At 44.5% G+C, this 21,877-nt stretch overlaps 1 protein-coding gene across 21 annotated transcripts in view; it reads left to right on the plus strand.

The window, feature by feature from the left end:
* Positions 1–21,877, plus strand: part of CAMK2B (calcium/calmodulin dependent protein kinase II beta) — a 217,973-nt gene that overhangs the window by 859 nt on the left and 195,237 nt on the right. The window lies entirely within an intron of this gene.

Below are 21,877 nucleotides of genomic sequence, written 5' to 3' on the forward strand. Positions count from 1 at the left end.
GCCCCACCAGGCAACAATTTGATGCGTGGGGGCGGGCGATCCCTCTCCAACCCGCGATCCTTTTTTGGGGGGGAGGGAAGCGCCTTTCTCTCGGTCCCGACGCCGCCCTGCCGCTTCCCTCCGTCGAAGATTGATTTCCCGGCGGCGCCGAGCAAGGAGAGGGGTGGCTGCGGAGGGTTGCGCCTTCACTGCAGTGGCGGCGGCGGTGCTGCTGCTGGGCTCTCCAGCCGGGAGAAGCGCTTGCTCGCCGGGCTCCCGCGGGCGCGCAGCAAAAGCACGTGGCGGGGCGGGTAGCCCCCGGGGGAGAAAGGGAAGGGATCGCGACGGCGATCGGATGTTCTTTGGCAGCGGGTCGGGCAGTTGGCTGTGCGGGGTGGGGAGGGGGGAAACACGCGGGGGGCTCCCCCTCGCCGGGAGGTGCGCTCTCTCCGCCTGCGCGCTTACGAGTGCGTGGGCTGCGGAGTGGGGACGCGGCGTGGGGCGGGGGGGGGGAGTGGGAGCTGGCTGGCTGGCGAGCTGGTTGCCTGGCTCCACGCTGGGGAGCGGGGGTGGCTGGCAGCGCGTGTCTGCCTGGCGAGGAAAAACCGAGGGGAGGGCGGAGAGGAAGAAGCGGGGTTGCTCTTTGCTGGGGGGGGGGGGACGACACCTGAAAGGCGAGGGGGAGGAAATGGCGATTGGAGGAGCGAAGAAGAAATAACGCGTGGATCGGGAGGGTGGGGGGTTGGAGTAGTAGTTGCCTCTTGCTCCGATCCGGCCAGGGCCTTGGAGCGGGTGTATTGCGTAAGAGTGGGGAGGGGTGGGGAGCCCACTCGCCCATTGGTGCAGTCTTACCTTCCTCCTTTTAAAGGAGAGGTGCCGCCGGCGTAAATCAGCCCGCTCTACTCTCCTTGCGTGGGATCGCTCACTAGTGGGGGAACTCTGCACATGCTCGGGGGCACTCTCCAGCCTGCCCAGGTGTCTCTTGGGAAGGGGAGTCCTGGCGGAATGGGCTAACGGGAAGCTTGGCGTTGAAACAGCCAGGGCTCGGCCACCCGGCTCCAGGGATGGTGGCATCTCTGCAGCGGGGAAAGCCAGCCTATTGCTAGGGTGTGAGACAAGGCAGTATTCCAGGCATCCTTTGCTAGGTGTTGCAAGCTTTCTCCAGCAGTCTGGCTGCTGGCCAGGCCGGCTGAGCTTTGTGTGTGCGCTTGGCATTCTGCACAGTTTCGAAGCTTGGGTTTCCTCTTTGCCTGAACGGGCTCCATGCCCTATAATTAGATGTTGCAAGGAGTGAGCCTTGCAGAGAGTGTCCGGCCATTAACAGCTCCAGACATGATAAAAGTGGGAGCTGGGAAGAAGATAGAGACCTTCAAAATAGGCCTTCTGGACGAAACCAAAGGCTTCCTGTTGTCTACAGTGGCCTGTCAGATGTTTCTTTAGGGACCCACAAGCTGGACGTGAGGGCAATTGCTTTTTTGCTGCTGTTCTTCCTAATCAACTGGTATTCAGAGCCATGTTGCATCTGAACTTGGAGGTAGCATATAGTCAACTCAACTAGCAAGCTCAGTGTATTTGCCTAATCCCAATTTAAAACCAGTGGCTATCACCACACCTTGTGGCTGCAATATTATCCACTATGTAAAGAAGTACTTCTTTTTGCCTGTCCTTAGGGATTGTGAGGACTGTCAGTTTCGGTTCTCACAGCTTCTCTTCTCCAGCCTTTGGTTCATCACATGTCTGCTGCAGCAATTCATGAATTTTCTTTTTAAAAATCCTCTTGAAAATTCTCCATCATTTTAGTGTAAATTTATCCTAATAAATGCATTTTTAAAAATACTAATATCCATTTTGTTGACTAACAAATCTTTCTAATATGCAGTTTTTTGTATGCTATTTTCATTAATATATTCATTTTTATGCACACTTTTACCTAATCTGTGTGCATTTTTGTAAACATTTGTTGGATGGATCATTGCAAAAGTTGGATAAGTGCAGATTTCGAGGGATGGCTATGTTTCGGTTCTCATATTGTTTCAGAAAACGTGGCTTTGGTAATTTTGGCTTTAAAGGTGAACTGAATCTTAAGTTCTCCCGCATCTGCCTCTCTTGAATCACCAGCCAATCAGCTTCATGGGATTACTCCCCTGGTCCTGGTATTCTGACCATTCCCCCTCCTTAGTCACTAAAGCATCTTGTTGAATGGACACTAATTGGTGAACATAGGCATGCAGCTCAGTAATATGTTGAGCAGCTCTTCGATATGCCAATACTAATTTAGGATTGCCATCTTTTGAACTGACCTCTGTGACTGTGCCTAAAGAGTAATTTGGTCTTCAGGAATTAGAGGGTGAAGTTTTATTTTTTTATTTTTTTTTAAAAAATGGTACCAGCAGATTAAACTGCTGTTAGAGGACGCAGGAGCAGATCAGGCTATTTTTTCCTGCAATCCTAGATCAAAAGTACTGGGGGAAACCAGAAAAGGGAGCATCTGCATTTACTAAATGTTCTGTTCTTAAGGTGCTACTAGACCTGCTTTTCATGCCAGGGCTCCGACCTGGGACACCTGAGTCAATAATTAAGGTGAGAGGGCTGTTAAGTGTCTTATGCCCACTGAGTAACAGTTGTCAGCCCCCCACAACACAGTTTGGTAATAGAAGGACTCTTTGGGGTCAGTGGGTGTGAGTTGCAGGCACGTGCAAACTCCCATAACTCAGAGCACACGTGTATTTGAGGAAGTGTCATAGGTTAGCATGGGCTTGCATTCAGAAGGTCCCATATTTTATCCCTGGCATCTCCATGGAGGACTTGTCTGAAATCCTGGAGAGCCTCTGTCAGTCAGTGTAGAGAACACTGAAGAAGATAGGCCGATCCTCTGAAGTTACTGTAAGGCGGATTCCTTGCTCTGTACTTAATGCATTTCATTTTGCAACAGTGAATTAAGAGGCTCTCAAATGTGAAAGGCCATATTCCCTAGGCCTGCCTTCCTGGTACACATGGCTGCCAGCAGGCTGCTGTTCTTCCTAGAAACTGAGGGGGGGGGGATTGTGATTCTGGACGCAGCCCAAATCTGCCTTTCTTTTAGCATCTTTGTGATGCGGCTCCTTCCTTCCTTCTTCCTCCCAGTTGATGTCTGCATTAATAAATCTTATTCTGGGCTCCCACAGCTATGAGTGATGTGGGAATCAAAGGCGACACCTTTAGAGAGGACGGGATTCTCTTAGGGAAATCAAACAGACTTAGGTGGGTGGCTTCACAATTTCAGTAGCATCAGCAGAAGTTTTAAGACTTAAGGGTAATTAGGCCGCATCCTCTTAATTCAAGAATTGGATTCTGTTCAGGATCGACAGACGAAGCCTGTATCTGTCCGTTTTCTGAAATACTCTCCCATTCAACACTTGTACTCTGCTGCCAGCTCCAGAGAGACATCTTAGTCTGTTACAGGAAACCCATAAAGAGTTCTCTAGCATTTTAGGCTATTAGATATATTACGGCATAAGCTCTGATGGACTGGAGCCCACTTCATAAGATGCCTATTACCAACTTCCTCTTTGTAAGAGCATTGCTGATTTTGTGGTTTTGGTCTTCCCTGTCTCCTCTATCAGTCTCTTACTCTGCTTGATTATTTTGCCATAATTATCTTTGATTCTTAGACTGTGGGTTGTTGTTCTTTTTGTCCGCAATAGTAGTGCTGTTAGCTATATCTGTTATTGAGTGTAGAATCCCAGGTGGATTTCTCCAGAACTCTGCGCTTTCATTAGAAAAAGAAAAAACCCCGTTTCCAAATCTGGAAGAACTTTAATGTGAGATTTGCATTAATCTCACAAGCCGTGATATGGGATGACAGTATCAACTATATCCTGTAGTCTTCAGTGCTTGGAATTTCTCCCTCAGAGGAACAACCTTGCTGGCATCCGTCATTCAGGAGTTCACCATTTAACATTCAGAACCTTTTCACCTAGGATAATATTCACTGCTCCTTGCCTTTGGGAGCTAGATTAATTTCCTCTCTACTAACCACTGAAGAATAGAGACTCCTGCAGTCCCAGAGCTATTTCATAAATAACTTGGCTCTTTGGTCTTCTGCTCCAGGCTTCTGCAACCCCATCTTAACTATTTGTGGCATGTGTTTTGTGTTGTAGTTCGCTGAATGTGTGCAAGCACAAGGGAGGGAGAGAATTGAGGAGTAAGAAAACGAAAAAGCATCCCACAAGTTGGCCACACCAGAAGCATGGCGACAAAGAATTGGCTCCTGTCAGATACGGCCTAGATCAGGCTTCCTCAAACTGGGCCCTCCAGATGTTTTGGAACTACAGCTCCCATCATCCCTGACCACTGGTCCTGCTAGCTAGGGATTATGGGAGTTGTAGGCCAAAAACATCTGGAGGGCTGAGTTTAAGGAAGCCTGGCCTAGATAGTGTCTGCCAGATGTTGCTGGAGGACTACAACAGTCAAAGGCCAGAGATTATGGGAGTTGTAGTCTGTCAACATCTGGAGGGTACCACTTGGGTTGCTTCTGGTTCAGATCAAAATGTGCAATTAGGTGCAGCTCTTTCCCCTCGCCTGCTGCCATTACTTTTTTGACCTAACCCCAGAGCCAGCCCAGCCATTGATGAAGGAGGGCAAGGCCTCTGACTCGGGTGTAAGAAGCCCCCCAGGCAGCACTCCAGCATGTGCATCACCAGCGTCAGTGCTGATTTCAGGCAAGATCAGATCCATTTGGGGCAAGATCTTGCCCCAAAGTGGCACAATCTTGCTTGAAATTGGCACCGCCTGGCAGGGCGCACGGCGGTGGCAGAGCAGGTGGTGTTGGCAGCAGCAGATGTGCCGGCAGGAGGAGCAGCAGCAGGGCAGGGCGGCACTTCATGTTTAGCCTCAGGTGGCAAAATGGGCTGTGCCACCCCTGCCTAACCCCTCCCCTTAGGGTCACCCGGTCACAGTGCTGCGGTATTTATTTATTCTTGGGGTTTTCACACCAATTTCCGGCTGCAGGTGGCTTACAAAGTTTTAAAAAATGAATCGGACAAAATATCATACAAATCCAATACAATAAGACGGCAGCAGTGCAGATCAATACAGCAGGGAGACGCGAATGAGAATGCACATCAAACGCTTGCCTCAACAGAAAAGTCTTTATTTGGTGACAGAATACCAGCAATGACAGGCCAAAGTTAATCTGTCTAGGAGGCGATTTCTATAGCTTGGATGCCACCATAGAGAAAGCCTTTTTTCTTGACCCAGAGCCAATGACAGGCACAGCAGCCAACTACTTCTGTCCCCATCCTCCCCCCCCCCTTGTGAGTTCTCCGGGGGGCAACACTGAGATTAGCTGGAGAGGTTGTAAGGCTGACCTAGAGCAGACTGAGGTTGGTGGGACACTCAAATGCAGTAGCCTCCACTGAGTAATATAGTACGAGAGGACAGCTCCCTGCCCCAAGGAGCCTGCTGTTTAAATTATAAAGCAGGGAAAACAGAGAAAGGGGAATGAACATAAGGAGAGCTGTGCTGGATCAGTCCAAAGACACATCAGTCCAAAGGCTTCAGTCCTGTATACCTGAAGGAGCGTCTCCACCCCAATCGCTCAGCCTGGACACTGAGGTCCAGCGCCGAGGGCCTTCTGACGGTTCCCTCATTGCGAGAAGTGAGGTTACAGGGAACCAGACAGAGGGGCTTCTCGGTAGTGGCGCCCGCCCTGTGGAATGCCCTCCCTTCAGATGTGAAGGAAATAAGCAGCTATCTTCTCTTTAAAAGACATCTGAAGGCAGCCCTGTTTAGGGAAGTTTTTAATATTTAATGCTGTATTGTTTTTAACACTTGATTGGAAGCCACCCAGAGTGGCTGGGGAAACAAATAATAAATTATCATCATCATCATCATCATCATCCAGTCCAGGATTCTGTTCCTACAGTAGCCAACCTTTGGAAAGCCTACAACCAGGATCTGAACGCTGTAGCACCCTCCTGCTCAAGTTCCCTTCGAAGTCACTGGTTTTCAGAGGCATATTGCCCCTGGTACTGAACTTAGTACAACCATCATGCCTAGTAGCTATTGATATCTAAGCGGAGGCAGGAGTGAAAGGGAGACATTATTTCACATGTTTTTATTTTTACATATACAGTGGAACCTCGTGTTACGTTCCGTTCTCCTTGCGAACACTGCGGGTTACAAGCTCTGCTAACCCGAAAGTAGATGCTCCCGGTTGTGAACTTTGCCCCGGGATGTGAGTGGAAGTTGTGTACTGGCAGTGCGGCAGCAGCGGGAGGCGCCATTAGCGAAAGCACGCCTCAGGTTATGAACGGTTTCGGCTTAAGAACAGACCTTTGGAACGAATGAAGTTCGTAACCGGAGGTACCACTGTATTTAGAGTTAGTTATAGTAGTTCATGTGAGCATGGTCTCCAAATTCTCCTTCCTTTAGCTTCCTTTTAACCTGCCTCTGTGACACACCTTTCTCCAGAGTATACATCCCTATACATCCCAGAGTATACATGCATGCTGTGTAATTTCTTCAGAGTCTCTTCTCTCGTTAAGCCTATTCTTGATTCAGCTCTCTGTCTCCACTGGCCTTTGCCTTAAGCTCTCAGCTCCACGTCCTTCCCTTCTTTCCGATGCCTCTTTTCTCAGTCTGTTCCGTTCTCTGCTCCTTCTTTCGGGCAACTTGCCTTTTCAACGCCTTCCCTCAGCCTGCCCCCTCTGCTCAACTGTGTGAAGTTTTTGATTCTACCCGAACTGACAGGTTTCTCTGCCCTCACAGAAATTGGACTGCAACTGGCAACTCTCCGGTGCCACCACAGCAGTTTGGCCAACCTTTAGGGAGGGACCTTGCTGTGGTCCACATACTTGTTGCTTATGAATTTTAAGTGTGATCTGCTTTCATAATGACATAGGAGTCTGCTGAATCAAGCCAATGGCTCATCTAGTCCAGGAGCCTCTTCTCACAGTGGCCAACCAGATGCCCATGGGAAGCCTGCAAGCGGGACATGAGCACAACAGTTCTCTGCCCACCTCTGATTCCCAGCATGCTTCTTCCAACAGCAGAGATAGAATATAGCCATTTTGGCTGGTAGCTGTTGATAGCATTGGCCTCCATGCGTATGTCCAGTCGTCTTCTAAAGCCATCCAAGTTGGTGCCCATCTCTGCCTCCTGTGGCAGCGAGTTCCATAGTTTATGAGTACTTTCTTTTCTCTGTCTTGAATCTTCCAACATTCAGCTTCATTGGACGTCCACAAGTTTTAGTAGTTGTTAGAGAGGGGGAAAACTTTTCTCTATCCATGTTCAGCATGCTGCGTATAGTTTTGTAAACTTCTATCACCTCGCATCTTGCTTATTTTAGAGAAAAGTTGCAAATGCTGTAACATTTCCACATAGGGAAGTTGCTCTGCCCCTTCATCATTTGGGTCGCTCTTCTCTGAAGCCTTTCCAGCTCTATGTTTGCTTAAAGACTGTGATCTATATTATTATTATTATTATTATTATTATTATTATTATTATTATTATTATTATACCCCACCCATCTGGCTGGGTTTCCCCAGCCACTCTGGGCAGCTTCCAACAAAATATTAAAATACAAAAGTAATTTAAACATTAAAAGCTTTCCTAAACAGGGCTGCCTTCAGATGTCTTCTAAAAGTCTGGTAGTTGTTCTTCTCTTTGACATCTGGTGGGAGGGCGTTACACAGGGCGGGTGCCACTACCAAGAAGGCCCTCTGCCTGGTTCCCTGTAACTTGGCTTCTCACAGTGAGGGAACTGCCAGAAGGCCCTTGGTGCTGGACCTCAGTGACCTGGCAGAATGATGGGGGTGGAGACGCTCCTTCAGATATACTGGACCGATGCCTTCCTCCTCCAGCTGGCTGCCCCATTGCTGGCATGAGGAAATGGCAATCCCCATCCCCAGCAATGGGACAGCCACTTCTTCCCCTGGTCTAGTTCCACACACCATGTCTGCTTCTGTCTGAAGGAAGGAAGGACGTATGGGGTGGGGAGAATTCTGGGATTCATCTCCATAGAAGCATTCCCAAACTGAGCCAGATTGCCCAATGGGCAGAGCAGGCACTGGCCTATGGCCCCTGCAACAATGGATCACCATAAATATTCTTGGTTTTGCATAATAAAATTGGATTAATAATATTGCTGGTTGGTAAAATCAAAGACGTATCACAGCATACCTGCACATTCGGAGTTTCCCCCTGGCACTGCTGGGCTGCTGCTGGTGGGCTGGAGCCTTCAGCTTTTCTCCCAAACCCTGGCCCACAACTTCCAGCACTATTACAAGGCACATTGAAAAATATTGGCTTTGCTTCCAATATAATACATATAGAAATTATGTCCAGGCATTCACTTCAACACACAGTGTTTAAAAGCAGGGGGAGAGGCATGCATGTGTCCGTTGAGCATCAGCCCTGACCTTCCCCACTCAGCATGGGAAGGTTGGGATGCAGAACTTGATGGAGGCAGAAGAACCTGATGGCTGCTCCACTGTCAGGCACTATGCCTCTGTTTACCAGTTGTAGTCCTCAGGATCACACCAGGAAGAGCACCTCTGCATTCGGGTCCTGCTCGCTGTCAGAAGACGATGCTGGACCTTTGGCCTGGTCCAGGAGACTGTTCTTATGTTTGGGGCCTCAAGAACAAAATATCAATTGGTTACTACTTTATCCTGAGCAGGGAGAGTGGGGAGATTATCTAGAGTACCCTAGACATCCATTTCTCATGTCTGTTAAAGCACAACTTGAATACGGATGGCAGGTCTGTTCATCTCTATATATCCCATGTTATGCAAGCTACCTCATGGCATATTTTCAGATATGTTACAGTACATCTCACTCCTCCATATATAAACACAATGATGGGATGCATTAAATTTGGCTGCCTTAAGAGCAATGTCTGGAATAACAAGTGATATAGGTTCCTAACATATGCCAAAATCAGAAAGAATGCAGATTACGGAGGTCTGCATTAGCGAAGTTTTCATGGGAAGGACTGGAAGAATATTAAATTCATGGTATATTGCATTTAAAGCAGTAGCAGGGGCAGGTTACAAATTGGGGCATTCAGAAAACCTGGCCATGTTGTATGTTTTGATGTTACAAGGGGGGATCCAGACTGGAACATGCCTCCCTGATATGATTTGTGCTACCTCTCCCCCTGCCTTCATTCAGATCCATTTTCCACATGGCCTTTCGCTTATCCTCCAGTCTAGTGGCTTGAATTGAGAGGTAGTGTGGTATAATGGAGAAAGCACTGGACTAGGAGTGGGGAGACCCGGGTTCTAATCCTGACTCTGTCATGGCGGCAGTCAGTCTGTTTTAAGACTCGCCTTACTTGGTATTTTGTGGGGATAAAGCAGGGAGCTCCTTGGATAAAAGGCGGAGTATCATCATGATAAATAATAATCTTCCACCTGTGTAATTCTGTTAGATGCTCTGCACATTGGTGCATTATTTATATTGTTACAGGGACTATGGAGGAGCAGGGGGTTGTGAAAGCTGCAGGAATGTGGCGTTTCTGCAGGGAGTGGAGCAGAGCAGCACAGGAGACTAAGGCGTTTTTGCAGAAGCAATATTCAGAGGCTGATCAATGAACAGTTGGGATCTTCACAATACATATTTAATGCGGGTGGCGCTGTGGGTTAAACCACAGAGCCTAGGACTTGCCGATCAGAAGGTTGGCGGTTTGAATCCCCATGATGGGGTGAGCTCCCGTTGCTCGGTCCCTGCTCCTGCCAACCTAGCAGTTTGAAAGCACGAAGTGCAAGTAGATAAATAGGTACTGCTCTGGCGAGAAGGTAAACGGCGTTTCCGTCCGCTGCTCTGATTCGCCAGAAGCGGCTTAGTCATGCTGGCCACATGACCCGGAAGCTGCATGCCGGTTCCCTCGGCCAATAAAGTGTGATGCGCGCTGCAACCCCAGAGTCGTCCACGACTGGACCTAATGGTCAGGGGTCCCTTTACCTTTTTACTTTCTGCAAAGAATCCCGAGAACTGTAGTTTTCCTCTCACAAATCTATAGTTCCCTGCACCCTTAACAAATGACAGTTCCCAAGATTATATGGAGGAAGTCATGGGCTTTAAGTGTGTGGTGTGGACTTTGTATATGCCCAGGGTTCAAAGAGTCTTTGGGTAGAGGTTTTAAAGATGATGAGAGCAAGGAAGATATTCAGAAATCTTATGTGTAGGGATACTTTAGCTGTGCGATTCCTTCCTCAAGGACACTTTTATGTCACCTACTTCGCTAAGTTCCAGGTGACAAGTCAAGATGTTTTAAATTCTCTTGGGTGTTTAAGCGGATGATGTTTTTATTCTGTCTGTTGTTATATGGTTGTTTCACTGCTGTTTTGGTGCTTTTGTTGTTGTTATTGCTAGGGGCGTTTGTTGAAATGTTTAACTTCTTGTTTGAATTGCTGTTTATTATCAGAATTTATATTCTATGTTTCCATAAAATAGTCAAGTCTCCCCCCCCAAAAAAACCTGTCCTGAATAATGCAAAAAACAACAACACCCCAATTGCTTTGACCCAGTAAAATTAAATAGGGTAAAAGGGAGAAGCAGCATAAAACCAGATATGTCTACAACACCTTGCTGTGATAGAATAGCAGCAATGGGGCCAGACAGACCACCATGGGGAGTTTGTTCCAATTTTTGGAAGCTGGGTAGGGGGACACCTACGACAATTCTGCTAGTGCGGGAAATCAAAGCAGGCAGGTCCAAATTTCTATTTCTGTTCTCCATAGGTTTTAATATGGAGTCATAAATAGCAGCTATGTATTGGGGTGTGGGTGTAGCTAAGTTAACTGTGGCCTCTTTAGGTTTTAATTTTTTTATTATTACCGGTTATATTTTTAAACATGCTTTTATGGATCTGGATTTGTATGCTTTAAGCCACCTTGTGGAGGACGTCCACAAAAAGCAGGTAATAAACCCACCAATAAATAAATTGTATATATTTTTCTGCAGACTTAGTGGTTCTTGATGTATTTTGGCTCTATAGCATTTATGGCTTTAGAAGTCAAAACTGACACCTTGAATTGAACCTGGAAGCAAATTGTCAAGCATGGAAGCAGGTAGAAGCTGCTTGCTGGGTGAGCAGAGCCACTCTGCTAGCTTCCCAGCAGGTGGGTTGCTGTTGCTTACTGGGAGAAGTGGTGGGTGCGGAAGGTAGCATGGTGCAAATGCACTGGCAGGAGTACTGGATTGGCTCCGCTGGTACTTTTGCACCTTGCTGACTGCCTTGCCCCATCCCCTTTCCCTCCCAGTGAGCAACACTGATCTACCTTCCAGCAAGCTACCCTAGTGACTCTGCTCCACCTGGCAAGCTGCTTTTGGCAGCAGGTACAGAGCCTGTGTCTATAATCTTTGAGAACTCTTGGAGAACAAGTGAGGTCCCTGTGGACTGGAAGTGGGAAAAGGTGCCCTTCTTCAAAAAGGGGAAAGAAGAGGACACAGGCAGCTACCAACTGGTCAGCTTATTACCAGGGAAGGTCCTTGAACACATCATTAAACAGTTTGTCTGTGAGCACTTAGAAAAGCTTACTGCGATTACTAAAAGCCTGCATGTGTTTCTCAGAAACAAGTCATGTCAGACTATTCTTTTATGTATATATATATAGAGTGAGAGAAAGAGTTATAAGCTTTGTAGATTAGAGGAATGCTGTGGATGCAATGTACCGTATTTTTCGCTCTATAAGACTCACCAGACCACAAGACGCACCTAGTTTTTGGAGGAGGAAAACAAGAAAAAAAATATTCTGAATCTCAGAAGCCAGAACAGCAAGAGGGATCGCTGTGCAGTGAAAGCAGCAATCCCTCTTGCTGTTCTGGCTTCTGGAATAGCTGCGCAGCCTGCATTCGCTCCATAAGACGCACACACATTTCCCTTTACTTTTTAGGAGGGAAAAAGTGAGTCTTATAGAGCAAAAAATACGGTATCTTAATTTCAGTAAGGCTTTTGACAGAGTCGCCCATTATATTCTTGCAGAGAAGCTGGTAAAATATGGGCTAGGCAATGCTGCTGTTAGGTGGATTTATAGCTCGTTGACTAACCGAACCCAAAGAGTGCTCATCAGTGGTTCCTCACCATGGGAAAAAGTGAAAAGGGGCTTGCCACAGGGTTCCATCCTGGGCCCGCTGTTGTTCAAAATCTTTATAAATGACTTCATCTTGCTCTGTAGTCCCAATAATCTTGATAAGATGGTTGTATTTTTCACAATCTGTTCCTGCCACTCTTTATTATCGGCAGTGAAAATAATTTCAGCCAGCTTGCAGTGACACAGGCTAATTCCTGAAACAGCTCAGTTTCTGGGATATGAAAGTCTTCCCCTGTTCTAGGCTGTAATTCTAGTACCACTTACCTGGGAGGGAAGCTCCATTGAATTCAGTGGGACTTCCTTCTGAGTAGATGTGGTTAGAATTGCAGTCTTAGCTACTAGTTGGTATACATTAGTTAGCTGTTATGAAAATGATAAAGCAGGTTTTTAGAAAATAAAATAAAAAAATCAGTACATGGTTCCATACCAAATGTATGGGCTTCAGGGGATTCAAAATTGATGATGCATCTCTACTGCTGCAATGAAAGATTTATTGATTGTTCAGAAATCAGTGATAGCACTGGAGGTGGACTCTAAGTGAGGAGTCATCTTCCCCCCAACCCCTTTTTCTGTTATGGTTTTGTATGCATGGAAAGTTCTTCTAGGAATGGTAATGGATGTCTGTGCAAGATACAAGCACCATTCAAGCCAGTGGTCCAAATTCCAGGCATGAATGCACTGAAATGAATAATTTTGTTGAAAAATGTTATGATGGCCTCATGAAACAGGTACTATATATTTCTTGGAATTAGCTCATTCGGTTCTGGCCATAATACCTCATGGAAGATGTAAAAACCAGTGATTAGTTAAGAGAGGAATAGGAATGATTAAGAAGTCCAGAAAGAGACTGGAATAGCCTGCTAAGAGGAAGCAGTGCAAAAATAAGGAGACAGGAGAAAAATGGGGAAAGATGCTAGTTTCTATCTTAATACGTGAACAGATGGAAGCTGACGCTAAAGGAATCGCACCTTTCATCCCCATTTTTAACAGTGAAAGTAATTAACCATTAAAGCCTTCTTTGAAGAATGCAATACATTCACAGTTTTTGAAATCTCATTGAGACGAAGTTTGCGGTATTAAGCACACTCCTTAGGAAGCAAGTTCCATTGAACTCCATAAGGCTGAATATTTGCTTTATTTTACCTGCTGATTCAGTCTTTGGCATCTCCAGTTGAAAGGATCCCAGGTAGCAGCAGGTGATAAGAAAGACCCTTTGGTTAAGCGGCCGGAGAGCTGTTGCCATTTAGAGTAGACAGTACTGAGTTGGGTGGACCAATAGTCTGCCCAGGTATAACACATTTTCTGATCTATAAACAGGTTTTCTGGCTTCCATCTCCTTTCATACATGAATTACTCCACCTCTGACTGTGTTCACTATTGCATCCAAACATAATAAAAAAACTTAAAGTGTTCCTAACCTACCCCAGAGTGGCTGGGGAAACCCAGCCAGATGGGCGGGGTATGTATAAATTAAATTAAATTATAAATTAAATTAAATTAATTAAAGTAAAGTAAAATAAATAACAACCGCCACCACCACCACCGAGGTCAGTGGCAGCAAAGCCACCCAAATAGAGGTGGAATTTAGGTAGAAGGGAAGAGGGAGTACATTTCCCACAGCCACTTAAACTCAAATTAAAAAACGCTTTTTGTCTTGGATTTAGGCAATGTGAATGCAATTGTGGCAGTTGAAATAGTTGTTATTGTTATTTATTTATTTGTAATAGATTTCAATCAGTGGTCTCATGTTTAATAAGGGATGCAAAATAGTGTTACTGGTTCACTACCTATTTGAAATACTTCGGAGTGGAAGGAAGGAGGTGTATCTTCTTGTGTAGGAAGAATTGCTCTTATGGTTATAAAAAAATGCATTTGCTTACTGGTACAGAGATCTGGATCCAGCCTTGGGGCAGCAGAAATTCCCAAGGGTGGACCACTGAGCAGCATTTCTCTGTCCCCCATTCATTTAGTACATTGTTGAATCTAATCCATAAAATGATGTGTGTGTGTGTGTGTGTTTAGGTGCCTCTGTAAGTGAGAGAAAGCGTGGTTATTAATTCTAATAAAAGAATGTAATCTTGTGGATGGGCATGTTACAGATTTTTCACTGGTTAGTTCTGTACTTGGACTCTGCAGTGTGAATTCCCAATGAACATCTGAAGGAACATCAAAGTAAGCTTCACTGAACTCAGCAGAATTTACTCCTCTGTAGACATGCAGAGGATTGCTCTTCATGTTCTGTAGGCTGCAGTCCCATTTCTGCTTATGTGGGAGTCAGTGATGCAGTTAGGTAATTTTAGTTTCTGGGCTTAACCGAGCCTTTCGCTTCTCTTAGATGGTAAGACTGACTCCAGATTTGGGTGAGCCTTTGGGCAACAGAATACAGGCAACTCCTCATTTACACGGGGATACTTTCTGAGGCACTATGTGTTTAAGTGATAGTGCGTATATTTGGAACACCATTGAAAAAACCCTGAAAACACTGTGTAAATCTTTGGAAACCCTTAAAAAACCCCAAATCCACAAAACTCCACCACAACCAATCTCTACAAACCTCCTTTCTCAAACTCTTAACTCTCTACAGCAAAGGCTTGTGGGATTGCTAGACACTGTTTCCATGCCATTTTTGCTATTTTTGAGCTCTATTAGGGCCACTTCCAGGTTTGTGCTGATGTGTGCGTGCAGTCACACTAGGGTTGCCACCTTTGTTCTGGCAAAATGCAGGCAGGGCAGTTGGGGTGTGTGATCCCTCCCAAATATGGTGCTGAAGTTACTTCAAAGCGATCCATTACAATCCATTGCAGCCTAACAGGACAGTCCCTCTGGAATATGTCGCACATATGTGCACACACATGCACATGCATGTGTAAATTTGTCTCCGTTTGGCTACCCAGAGTTTAAATACATGACCTTTCATAGACCCTTTCAAGCACATGCATTTGGAGAGGATCCCTAGCTTGGCAGAGACAGAGAAAAAACGGAAATACAGGACAAAACTATCAATACAGGATACAGCATTTTGCATTGAAATACGGGACAATCTTGTATTACAGGTGGCAGTTCTAAGTCACACGTGCCTTGAATGCGCATAAATGGCAAGTTACCTGTCTCTTTGTGTCTTCTTGGGCAGGACCCTTCAGTGACATCCGCTTTCCTTTTCTTTTCTTTGCTCATTCATTTTGGAACCTGTTTCAAGCAGGATGATAAAAACACCATACAGCAAATCAGTGAATTGAAGACCCATGCCTACATGTGCTGAATCAAGGTCCCCAAACCTTGAAGGTATTTAGTGTTGGAGCCTCCTTCCTGAGCTTGCAGAAGATGGTGTGTGCCACTACCAAGAAGACTCTGCTTCTAGTGGACATGTGCCGAATCTCATATATTGGTGGGGTGCAGAGCAGGACCTCTCATGTTGAGCGCAGTGTATAAAGAGGTATAGCTTTCTAACAGGGTCAGCAAACTTTTTCAGCAGGGGGCCGGTCCACTGTCCCTCAGACCTTGTGGGGGGGCCGGACTATATTTTGGAAAAAAAGAATGAATTTCTATGCCCCACAAATAACCCAGAGATACATTTTAAATAAAAGCACACATTCTGCTTATGCAAAAACACCAGGCGGGCCCCACAAATAACCCAGAGATGCATTTTAAATAAAATGACACATTCTACTCATGTGAAAACACGCTGATTCCCGGACTGTCCGTGGGCCGGATTTAGAAGGCGATTGGGCTGGATCTGGCCCCTGGGCCTTAGTTTGCCTACCCATGCCTTATTCTAACAGCAGTAGTCCTTGGTGGTAATTGTGGTGGCGCACTCTTACCTCTGATGGTATGGTGCATTTTGGATAATGTTAATGAAATATTACTACATGTTCAATATAGCTGTACCTGTGCTGCTCCCAGCTGTACCTTCTGTTCAATTCATATAACGACTAAAAGAGCCCTATCTTCTTCTCATATGAGGCCTTATCTGACTTTTGGTTGACTGCAACCTTGAAGTCCACCACCCAATGTGGATGTTGAAGTTGAATTTTGGCCTTAAAAAAAAGAAGAAGTTAATGTCAAATTTGAATTTTTGCCTTGGATTTTTTTTTTAAGATTTTTTTTTCTCTCTTTGGATGCGTGTGTCACTGGGTAAAGGAGAAAGTTGGCTGTCAAGTGCTGTGAAATGCCGCTTGAGAGTCAGTTATTTGGTTCACTCAAAATATCAAATTAATCATGTAACTCTGAATGAGAGAACTGGAGCGATCCCTTTCCCCCTGGATAAGTAGCTCTCTGAGAAGAAATGGAAAGTGTGAGGGGATTGGGGGATGTACAGAGCAGGATCCGGGCAAGGAGATCTGAAGGGAGAGGATAGGAACCACCAGAGGCCTATTCAGTTACCCACCCAGCAGCAGAAATTTCCTGTGGCAGCTAAACGTGGATGGAGCAGTTTGGGAATCCCAGTCCCCTGACTGACTTCAGCAGGCCGGAGGCGAGAAGTTACTCTACAGGCCGGACTGAAAAGGCCTGAAGAAACCACTGAGGCCCAAGCGCCAGTCTGCACTGACAAAAGCCCCATTCATGATTTCATTTCGTCACACAATTACCACAGTGTAGAATCGCTTAGAGGTATTTGTTTGTTTGTTTGTTTGTTTGACTTGTTAGCTGTTTATTAATTACGCAGAGGTCCCCAAGCAACCTACAACAATTTTTGGGGGGGAAAGGGCCATAAATGCATGATACCATCTTCAAATTCACACACAGCGCCTACTGTATATCTTTCTATCAATCTATCGTCTATCTGTTGGGATAGTTGCTTTATCACAGCCATCTCTAAGCAGTGTACAGGAGACCCAATACAACAAGACTAAAAATGAATTAAAACTAGAAAACCAGAATTCAATTAAAAAGCCTGCTGGAATGAATGAATGAATAAATTTATTACGGTCATAGACCAGAAGGAAAAAAAAAAAAAACCACATAAAAGGCAACAGTATTCCAACTGCTGGAATGAGTGTGTGTGTGTGTGTGTATATATATATATATATATATGTGTGTGTGTGTGTGTGTGTGTGTATGTGTTGTGTGTGTGTGTGTGTGTGTGTGTGTGTGTGTATATATATATATATATGTATATATATCTACACACACACACACACATATATACACACACACACACACACACACACACATATATATATATATATATATATATATATATGCGTGCATAAATGCACATACCACACACCCCACAATTGTTACAGGAAACTTTGGCAGCACACAAACAATAAATAAAATGACATTTATTTAAAATCTCGATAGCGAAAACAATTCCATATATGAAAATAATTAAAAGCAGTTCCAGATATCCTAACAGTAGAAGACAACTTCATATGAGAAACAATTCTAAATCCAGTACAGATACAGGCTATGATGATGATTAATTATTAATTATACAGACTTTGTTGATTAAGAGGTATGCAAATCTTATCAAAGCATGAAAGTAAAGGGGGGGGCTGCACTTGATCCTGTTCCTTGGCCCCTGTTCCTTGGCCCCTCCACATGTTGGAGAGGCCCTTCACAACACTAACAGGGCTTTTAGCTTGTGCAAGGACTTTACATCACCCTACTTCAGACCTTCCCCCTCCAATGTGTCGGGGTCAGGGCTTTCAGGGAACACAATGGTGGGATCAGGGCAGTGTTAGAAATTAGCCTGGTACCAGGCGCGTTTTGCTACTGTTGCAGGTCCAACTGCAACCACATCTCCATCTGGCTGGCCTCTCCAGCTTTCTTAAGCAGGTAAGCAAAAGAGCTTATTTTTTGCATGTATATCCCACCTTTTTCTCCAAGGAGTTCACCTCCCCTCCTCAATTAATCCCTACAACGACCCTTTGAGGTAGGGTAAGAGGCTGTGACTGACCCAATGTCACCCAGTGAGCTTCATGACTGAGTGGGGATTTGAACCCTGATCTCCCATGGACCTAGTCCGACACACTAACCACGACACCACACTAGCTTCCTAGAGTATTTCTCTATGGGGCAGCTATATAAATTAAGCAGGTAAATAAATATGGGGAAAGCAACATGTCATTTAGAGAAGGATCTGAAATATTTTCCTTGAAGCTTGAATATGTTTTATTCTGGATTGTTTTATTTTATGTTTTAATAGTTCTAAACCGCTTTGAGTTTTTTCCTTAAAAATATAAAGCGGCACAGAAATGAAATCATGCGGTATGGAAATGAAAAGAATAATAAATCCCACTGTTAAAAAAGAAAGGCGCCTAGACATTTTGTTGTGGCTACAGCAACCTAGGCTTAAGATGCCATTTGGCGATTCGCTTATATATCAGTTTCTAACACTGGGATCAGGGGCAGGGAGCAATGTTCTTCCCCCTCATTGTGTGAGTAAGAATCTCTAAATAAGGCTAATAACTGGCACAGGAACCCTGAGCCATTTTAACCAGGTCTGGGTGAGAGCTTAAAAGGTAGTTGTTTCAATGGACTAGGAACCATTTCTTTGACACTTTTTTAAATCTCACCTTTCCTCCAGTGAGTTTAGTGTACTTCTGTTCTCTCCTTCTGTCTTCACAGGCTGAGTGGAAAAGTGTCTCGCTCAAGGTAACCCAGTGAGCTTTGACTGAGTAGGGATTTGAATCAGGACTCCAGTCCTTGTCCCAACAGTCTGACCATTAACCCGCTCTGGCTGTGTAGTAACATCCATTTAATGCTACTAATTTTACTACTTCTTTTTTACTTCCTGCTCCTTCTCCTTCTCATTTGCTTGAATAAATTTAATTCCTTTAGCTCTGCATTATTTTTATGTGGAGTTTTAAATCTGAAAGTCTCTAGGTTTGGAGGTTTTCTGCTCTGAGCTTGCAGACATTCTGGTTTCGTAGAGGCCGAGAGAACCCTTGTTTTGGAGCCACTGAAACTATTTTCACATACAGTACTGTGTCCCATCTGTGAACCCAAGGAGGCCAATCTGCTGCCATCTTTGTAGACTTTTCAAGACTAGACTTTTCTAGTTGCCCAGGACTTTTAAATAATTCAGGTAATCTGAGCCTCTGGGTTGTATTCCAACCCAACTCTGCTAGTCCAACTCCGATGAGACCCATTAAAGTAAATGAATATGCCTAGCCTAGCTTCATTAATTTTAATGGGTCTACTTTGAGTAGAACTTAGTTTGATGCAACCTTCTGGCTTTTTTAATTTGTTTTTGATTTTGGGGGTATGGAGGTTTTTTTTATATATATATAGGTAATTCCCCTCTCTTTAATGCTTCAATGTTTTCCTTTGTAATTAAATTGTTGTTGGTTTCTTTAGCTTCCTGTAAGCCCCCAGCTAAATTTACATTTATGAAGTAGCATTCAAATGTCACTCATGGAAAAAAATAAAAGAAAGTCTCATAGTTCCCTCCAGCAGTAGGGTTAGTGGAAAACATGGAGCTACAAAAATGACAAAATATAAAATCCTCATCACGCATTCAAAAAACGTTAATGCCAACAAATTCCACAGAGAGAGGAAAACATGGGAGCAATTTTCCCCCCAGCTTTAAGTGAAAAAACCGGTGGCTGTAAAAGTCTAGCAACTAAGAAGATGAGTTATAAATCGGGAAGGATCATATGTCATCTCTGCCATGAACTTAGGCAAACCTTTCTTTCACAACCGCCCATCACCCCCACCTCCATCTGCAATATGAGTATAATAATACTGACTCAGCTTATAGGGTTGTTGTAAGAATTACACCTAGTGAATGCATGTAAAGCACTTTGAACTCTTATAAGTGCTATACAAGTGTTAAGTATTACTGTTATTACAAGATTCCTAACCAAGAACACACTATGATCCAGAATACTCAAATGAGATCCCCGAACAATTTATAAGTCCCTGCTTCCTTACAGTCGCAAGTCTAATTTTCAACAGTACTTTGTTTAGCTACCTACCTTGAGCTCAGGCATTCTTTCAAGCCCTTTGGTAGGTCTGTTCTCATTCCAGACCCCACTTTGGCTGCAGTGCCCTTGCAGCAATGCCCATTGGACCTGCTGGCAGGTGCCAGCCTTCCTCTAATGCTGTGTCGTGCCAGCTTCATGGCAGATGGCTCTTCTATTAATCCTCCCTTTGGATTTCCTTTGCCTCTCTCTGAAAGAGGGCAGCTGCTGAGCAGAATGACTCTCCCCTGGAAACGGGTATCTCTCAATTTTCTTTCTTTTGTAACAGTTGGAGCTTCTACCCGTTAGTCCCTGGCAAGTACTGAAACTGGCTCTTTTAAAATAGGAATTAATTCTCTGATAATCATTGAAAATGTTTGTTCTCCCCTTGACTTTATTAATGCTTCTGCATTCAGAAAGAGGACTGTCGTTTGAGAAGTGAAGAGCAAAGGACCCCAGAATGGCCATTCTAGATGTCCTACCAGATAGTTAGGGAATATTGACTTTGGCCAGAATATTTGCATAGCTGTAGAGCAGCGTTCACAAGCCTGGTGTCCTCCAGATGTTTTGGATTACAAGTTCCTTTGGCCCCAGCCAGCAGGGGGAGTTGTAGTCCAAAGCATTTGAAGGGTGCCAGGTTGGCAAAGACTTTTGTGAAGAAAATAAAGGGGAAGGGAATGTAAAGGCACTTGAGGATTGAGATAGATTTACAATCACTCCAGGATGATGCAGTTCTCTGGGATAAGCAGCTGCTGCTGCACACTGACATTCAAAACACCTTACTTTGGAATCTACTGCTGCAGTCTCTAAAGCTGGATATTTGAAATGCAAGCTGGGTTTCCCCCATCAACATTCAAATGCTGTGCTCATTTTGAGGTGGGTAACTGACTTTTAAATCAGTGGGAAGAATGGAGAGGCATTCTAAATATGACATATAAAAAGGCAATTTCCAAGGTGCCGTCAGTGCCCAGAATGGGGGCAGGCTGTGTTCTCAGTGGCTCCCACTGAGTTCTATAGGATAAAGTAAAAAATGCCATAATTTGGGACATGTAGGGTGGGGCGAGGCAAAACCTGTACCAGATAGTGGATTCACCCTGTCGTAAGTGAATGGCTACTGTGTCATTCCTACAGAGACAAGTAAAGGGAGATAAAATAGCATTGGGTGCATCTTCGTAAGGCATCCTAGCACAGGGTAGGGGCAAGAGTGACTCTGTGGTGAGTGAAATGTGCCTTGTAAGCAAATAACACAAATGTGCATCCTCCCTTCCACGTGCCTGCTATATTCATGCCCTCTCTTCCACACACTTTCCGTAATTATTAGCATTTTGACAGTGTTCGTTTATATTGGGTTACAACAGGAGCAGTATTCTTTCCAGTTCTTTCCCATCCTGCCCCCGCCTTACTGGTAATTGGAATATATCTGGGTGACTGAGGTGGTGCTGACTTCTACTGTATCTGAATTTCAGTGCAAATCCTGTTTTAGTATAGGCATTTTGTTATAGTGATGAAATAACTGCATTATTTGGGTTGATACTGGATCATACAGGTTAATGATAGCAGGGCATCTTTTTTGTTTTCTTTGTATTAATTGTGCTCTATTTTAGACGTTCTTAAATATATTTAACCTGTCCAAAGCTTCTAGGATTGTGCACACTAAAAAACTATAGGACTGAACAAGCTAATGCACAATGCAATGTGCTTTGTTGAGTTAGGAGTCTCTTCCTTTGTTTAGATGCCATTTATTGTTGAAAATTATATAATCATCATAAATAATGGGTTTCAAATAGTACATCTGAGTGTTCAAAGTATTTCATATACTAGATATTCTCTGACAAAATTAAACTTAATTTTTAAAATGTGGGATTAGGTCAGATTTTGACATTTTGCTGGATTTCGCCTAAATTTTGTGTT

This window comes from Podarcis muralis, chromosome 15 (genome assembly GCF_964188315.1).
Source record: "Podarcis muralis chromosome 15, rPodMur119.hap1.1, whole genome shotgun sequence".
Taxonomy (NCBI): Eukaryota; Metazoa; Chordata; class Lepidosauria; order Squamata; family Lacertidae; genus Podarcis; species Podarcis muralis.